This window comes from Tinamus guttatus, unplaced genomic scaffold (genome assembly GCF_059628265.1).
Source record: "Tinamus guttatus ecotype Peru unplaced genomic scaffold, ASM5962826v1 Tinamus_guttatus_pri_ptg000150l, whole genome shotgun sequence".
Taxonomy (NCBI): Eukaryota; Metazoa; Chordata; class Aves; order Tinamiformes; family Tinamidae; genus Tinamus; species Tinamus guttatus.
The window spans coordinates 6,995,277-7,001,793 of record NW_028288684.1 but is presented as its reverse complement, the minus strand read 5'-3'; positions in this window follow the sequence as shown (position 1 = coordinate 7,001,793).

Genomic DNA, 6,517 nt, shown 5'->3' with positions numbered 1-6,517 from the left:
AGTTTGTTTTGCTATGAGGAGAAGCCAGAATGAGGCACTACAGAAAAGGGTTGAAGAAAAAAGGTAACTGATGTGGTGCCAAGACCTCAACAGCTACAGGATTATGATGCCTGTGAGCTCACTAGCTGGGAATGTGGCTCTGTGTTTCTAGGGAACAAGTCATGATATAGAAACCAGGTGCTTTGTGTGTTTTATTTGGCTGTTAATTGCAGCTTGCACCTTTCCTAGTGAAGCTTAATTTATCCTTGTGATGTAAGGGAGTTTGCTTTCCCATCTCCACGTTCTTCCCCAGTCCATAAATTAAAGTGTTGGAATTCCAGCAGAGATTTCTGTGTCTTGCTGTTTCTGCGAGTAAATGTTTGTCTACTGTTGGACCATGCATGTTGCGTGGTTTGTTCCAGCTGTACGAATCAGGTACCTATGCTCTAAATACAGCTATTTTTGGTAAAACATTTCATAGAATTGCCTCACTGCTCCTGGGAAGCATCATTCCAATTGGTTTGGATGTAGGTACTGGAAATTGTCAGGAAAACCGCAGAGATGTGGGAGATCAAAATCTATTTGGGATGGCAGATTTATGTCCTGCTTCAGTAAAGTCCTGTTTGCTCCTATGCCTGTTTTCATTCCATCTTCTTAACTCATCCCTGAGAAATGAGGTAAACTACACATCTGTGCTACTCACAGATGATCTGAAAAATACTTCACTGCTAGCTGAGTACCAGCTAGGGGACTCATGTTGGGAGCAAGGGATAACTGGCAAATCTTAAGTGAGTGTGTTCCATTCCCTCTTCTCCAAAGATGGCCATTAGACATGCCAGGGCTTCATTCTTCACTAAATGTGGATGTGAAAAAAAAAATAATGAGGAAAGCATGGATTAGGAGGAGGAAGGACAATTTAAAGTCAGTACCAAGGAAGAAACAAGAAGTTTTTCAGATCCTACAGATTATTTTAGCTATCAGCCCAGAAAGCTACTGGCCCAGCTAGGCTTCTGTGTACGGAAGAGTCCAGAAGAGCAGAAGAGAGAGGTGAGAGCCCTTGGTACCCTCACAGCTCTCTTCAGTAGCAAGTGAAACCAGAGCAGGACAATCTTCATCACCAGAGTTCTCTTCATTGATGCAGCCCGTGCACAGGGATCCCAAGGGAGAGAAAAGCTGCATCTACATCACTCAGGAGTGAATCTCATGCTCTATGAGAAGAAACCAAAAATTGCCTAGATCAGCCAGACCCTTGCAAGTCTTGTTTTCTGAGCAACTGCTTTTTCAGCCACAACACTTCACTTTTGATGTTTATTTTTGCATGTAGTTTTACAAAGAACATAAAAACTTTTCTTGTTTGGCAGAGCACAATGGAAAAACAGCATGTTTTCTCAAGAAGAGCCTATCTTTAAACTCCGATTAAAGGAAGAGACTAAGGACGACATGAATGGGAGCTATCTATGGATTCCTCAAGTCCTGTCCCTTGTCTCAGGACACTGTCATTATAGCCTGCCCTGTATTGGCCAGGAATCACTTACACTGTAGATTTTGAAGTCTGTGATTACTATTGGTACTATAGTGCTGTGTCCTCTTTGCAACATTGCAGCTCAAGAAACAATGGAGCCACTAGTAGAAAATAAAAATAAAAAAATAAAAAAGAGAGAGAAAAAAAGAGAGAGAAACAGAAAACAATGTCTAGGATGAGATGCTGAAGAAACTGAATTTATTTGGTCATAAAGCAAGCTGAGAGAAAATAGAATAGGATTTAAAAAAAAGCAAAAGGAAGCTGAGAGAAAATAGAATAGGATTTAAAAAAAAGCAAACATGGACACGGATGCAAAGAAGGAAGAGAAGAGCTGTTCTGTGCCCTCTTTGGGAGAGTTGCAAGGACAGATGAAATGGGGCTGGACATGCGTGAAGGATCTTGGATTCTTCCAATATTGAGAAGAGAGCAACAGATGAGAAGAACCAGCACAGATTGCCTGGGGAGGCTGCAAGAGTCTCCTCAGTAAAGGCATTTCAGGGAGGCCTAGGGGTGACATGACCATCACTCATTTCATAGAGGAGCTACCAGTATGATGCTGTCCTGAGGAGCCATCCTGCACTGTCCTGCTAAATAACTTCCTTGCCTTGCTTTAATTTCCTTCTGAGAACCAGCAGATCTTGGCTATTGGCCACCTTTATTTCACTTCTGATTCTCTGGTGGCTACCTCCCTTTTCTTCCCACTTATTCCTTCATGCAGATATTCCTTACGCAGTCCCAATATGCATGGCGTTATTCACCAAGTGCAGAAAGACACCCTGAAAGAAACAGGACTGAGGGGTATGTGATGAAAGAGGAAAAAACAAGGCCATCAGGCAGGCAAAGGCTCTTCCAAGTGAAGGCACAGAAGAGGCATAAAGCCAAGAGCCAGTGAAGGAGATCTAAGTTTAAAGCTCACTGCAACCAACAAGACTGATGTCAATGGGCTTTGGACCAGACTCTTGGAGAGCATCTACAAAGGAAGATACCAGTGGTATAATGCGTGCGAAGACTTCAGAGTAGAAAAGTGGGCAAGGGGGAATTGTTCAGCTCTTCAGCTGTGGGTTGTATAGAACATACAGTAGCTTTCTTTAGAGCCACTGTGATTTTCCAGAGGGTGCCATAGTCATTTGTGGGTTCTGCTCTATGGAGAGTTTTACATATCAGCTAGGAATGATGTCTTGCATTATAGCAGCAACGAATATTTGAGAAAAAAAAAAAAAAAAAAAACTGCTGAGGAAGGAGTACAAGCAAAGCTGTGGTGTGGTGCTGCTCAGCAGAGCACAGATCCTGAGAATCTTCAAAATTTCCCATGTTGGGTGCTACTGGCACAACCATAGGGATGCTGTGCCACTTGAGACGACTCTCAGCAGCATGTCAGACAAGTGCAATAGTAGCCCAAAAAGGAGGTCATTGGTCACTGTCGGTCCTAATTTCTGTTATTCATCTTTGTGGGGAAGACATTTACTGCCACAAAATAAATGAAATGTGTTTGGCCAAACCCTTACGGAAATGAGGCCACAGAGACCACAGGAGCCCCCGCCTGGCGCCTTCCCGTTCCATCCCGGCCCGGCGCTCCCGCCCGCCCCGCGCGGCCGCGCGCGGCGCCTCCGCGGCGACGCTGCCACCTGCTGGCCGCGCCGCGACACTGCAGCTCCCGCCGGGCCGGGGGCTCAGGGACATCTGCTGCCCCACGGCCGCAGAGCAGTTTTGTGGCAAACTTGCTCAGAGAAAGCTTTGGAGGCTGAGGTATTTTGCACCTAGTAACATGTGTTACTGACACCCACCATAATATGTGTCATAAACATGGGAAGAATTTTGCAAAGATAGAGGGTATGAAGGCTCTCAGTGAAATAACAGGCCCAGTGAAATAACTGAGTGAACTAATTGGGCCATTAACTTTAGGGGCCCAGACTGGCCTCAGTTGGGCCCTCCGCTGGCTCTTGTCCATGACTGTAAGGGCTACATTTAACATCAGACCTGGGCTTCAGTCCCTGCCTGAGCCATGTTCTGGGTGTACTCTTCTGTCTGTGTCTCCTGGGTGAACCTCAGACCTATACTCTGTAGAATAAACAGACTCTCTATAGGGGTAGATAACTAGATCAGTAGGAAGTGAAAGCTGTAGGCAGCTTGTTTTCAGAAAGCTGCCCTCATGCATTCATTGTAGTCCTTTTACAGGGGCCTGTCCTTGGTCCTGTCTCATGGTTGGTCCATATTGAAGCCAGTGTTGGCCACCAACCATGAGGCTGACTGGCCATGTAAACTGCAGGTATGCAGCCTTATTTTGGATCACCCTTTGTGCTGCATTTAAGTCTTTCAGGCTGCTACATGCTGCCTGTTAGCACACTGGAAAAGTCTAGCTTGGGTCCAGGCAAGGAGTGTGTGGTTCTGGTTTCTGTTACCAGGTATAAGGCCCCAGTGATGATAATATCAAATGACCCGAAGTGCCATTTGGCTACAGCCTGTATCCTGGGCATCAGCCTGTGCAGGTACAGCTGGCTATGCTGATGCAATGTTGCATCAGTGTGATGGCTGATACCCAGGATTCCCCCAGCTAAGGCTCTATCTGGTGGGATGGGAGGCTGGGGGTGAAGTGATATGAGTTTCCCGGGCTCTGTCTCAAAACCTTTTATTTTGTTTTCCGGTCTCTTCTGTCATGTCCCTTTGTACCTTTCTACTTTTTAGGTTGTTTATTATAAATTTCAATCTGTCCATCATTTCAGTATAGAAACTGGCAGCTGAACAAATTGTAGTGGTCTCAAGCCTTTTTAGGGACATAGCACCTGGTTTTGCTGTTATGTATCCTACAGGCCAACAACTGCCTGAAAAGCAAGGGAAAGGCAAAGTGGCAAACGGCTGGACAATACAGGCAGTGAGTAGAAAGTGGTAAAATTTGCAGGAGTTTGTTGAGCAGCTCTAGAAATTGGAATGGAGACCATGACACAAGCTTATATTGGAAGGGGAATAGTGAGCTGGGAATTACAAACCTTTCTAAACGAAAAAAAAAAAAAAAAAGGAAAAGAAAAAAAGGCAAAAAAAAAAAAAACCAAACAAATGAAAACAAGATATGTTCCTGAAAGGTGTCCCAAGCTTGTCCCTGCCTTGCAGCATAAAGATGCTGAAATAAGATTAGATTTGGCTTTGAAAAAAAAAACAAACACTAGTTCCCTTCTAGAAGCCTCGACCCACATTGCTCTGGATCAGCATGTCAGAGAGGTGAAGCTGGCTGGGCAATGGTGGCAGCTCTCCTCATCCTAGGCTCTTAGTCCTACCAGTAGCACAAACTCAAATCTGCATCTCTTGCTGGCAATAAGAACAGAAATCAGTAATGTAAATTCAACCCCGACTTTGCCTTTCTGATGAGGAAGTAAGCAGAAAGGAGCTCATCCTCTGGGACAGTTTGCTAAGAATATATTCACATCTATAGGTATCCAGGATTTCTTGCAGAAGCAATGTCCTCCCTGACCTGGCTTATGTGGTTTCATTGCCATCTATGAATCTGAGACTAGATCTACACCAGTAAATTGAGCATCACTCTTCAGCACTGAGGCCAAATGTCACTAAATGATCCATATCCAGGTAATCTACCCTCCAGAACAGTCTGGTTGCACCCAAACTGACTGTTGAGAATAGTCCCTTGGTTGTACTCACTCTTGAACTCTGTCCTGGGGCTGTTTGCACAACATTTGGCCCTAGCCGAAAACTAGCTGAGGACCATGCTATCAGTCTAGCTGAATGAGTTGCAGTGCCCAGGAATACTCCTTGGCCCTTTTTAATTTACTAGAATAGATGGAGGAGGAGGAACTCAACCATCAGCTAGGCATCTGGACAGCAGGAGGGAACATTTGCCATCTGAGCAGGTACTGGATAACTCTGGAGCATTTCTGTTAGACTGAGAGAAGTGCCACTTCATGGGCCAATTACTCTTGGTCTTGTTTTCAGTATTGCAGAGTGTGCCATAGCAGTAAATAGCTGGTTGCCGGTTGGAGAAGCATTGAACAAAACCAACATTGACTTGAATTTGAAGTGCATTTTTGTAGGGATGCGAGCGTGTGCTGGTTTGTGAGGAACAGGATTTCACGTGTCTTTTGTAAGACAAAGCACATAAAGCATGATGTTCACAAAGGAAAAAAAAATGTACTGAGCAAGGCTAAACATCAGAAATGTTTCTAGCAATATTTAAAGTCAAATAAAAAAAAATCTCTGCTTGTTCTTCCAGTATGAATCATCAGTCTGTGCTGACGTACTCCGAATGGTTCCCAGTAATCCTTGCTCTTCCCTAAGGTGCACCTGTGGGCACCCTGAGCAGGCTGGGTGGCCAGTTAAGGAGGTGGCTATTGGCACAAATATGACAGAGCTGCCCAGAAAGACACGGTGGCTGATGGAGTGTCGGGCTTTGGTGTCTGGTAGTGTCTGGTGGTTCTCCAAGCTGCTGATGTCCCTCCTGCAGGATCTCCCTTTGCATTCAGCCTCAGAGTGGATCACACTGAGGTGTTCTGGGCATGGCAAGGGACATGCGAGAGAGGAGACGTGTCCCTCCAGCCACTGAACTCTGGAGCTGGGGTCACAGGAGGCTTTGCTGAGGGACAGCTCTGCCCTCACCATGTCAGCCCCAGGCTGCCCATCCTCAGGGAGCTGGTTTAGTTGGGCTTGTGTTGACGTGGTGTTTTCCTAATGGAGTTAAGGAGCCTGTGGCCACAGGCAAGGAGATAAAATAGAACTTGTTTTACCATCAGAAGCTGGCAGTAGGGACCAAGCTTATGAGAATGGAATGACAGAGAACAAAATAGAGGGTGCAGAGCCATGCTGTGGCTTTGCAGGAGCAGAGTGTCTTTTCTGGGAACAGAAGGATCACGTTTCTAGGTTGAGATCCTGGAGGAAGAAATAGACTTCTGATAAGACAAAGTTACTTTTTCTTGTGAGTCACCACATTCCTGGGAATAGTTGTGCAAGGTGTTTTGTGAGAGCCCATTTCAGCTCACTGTAGTTACTTATTCGTATATAGATGCATATGCAGGT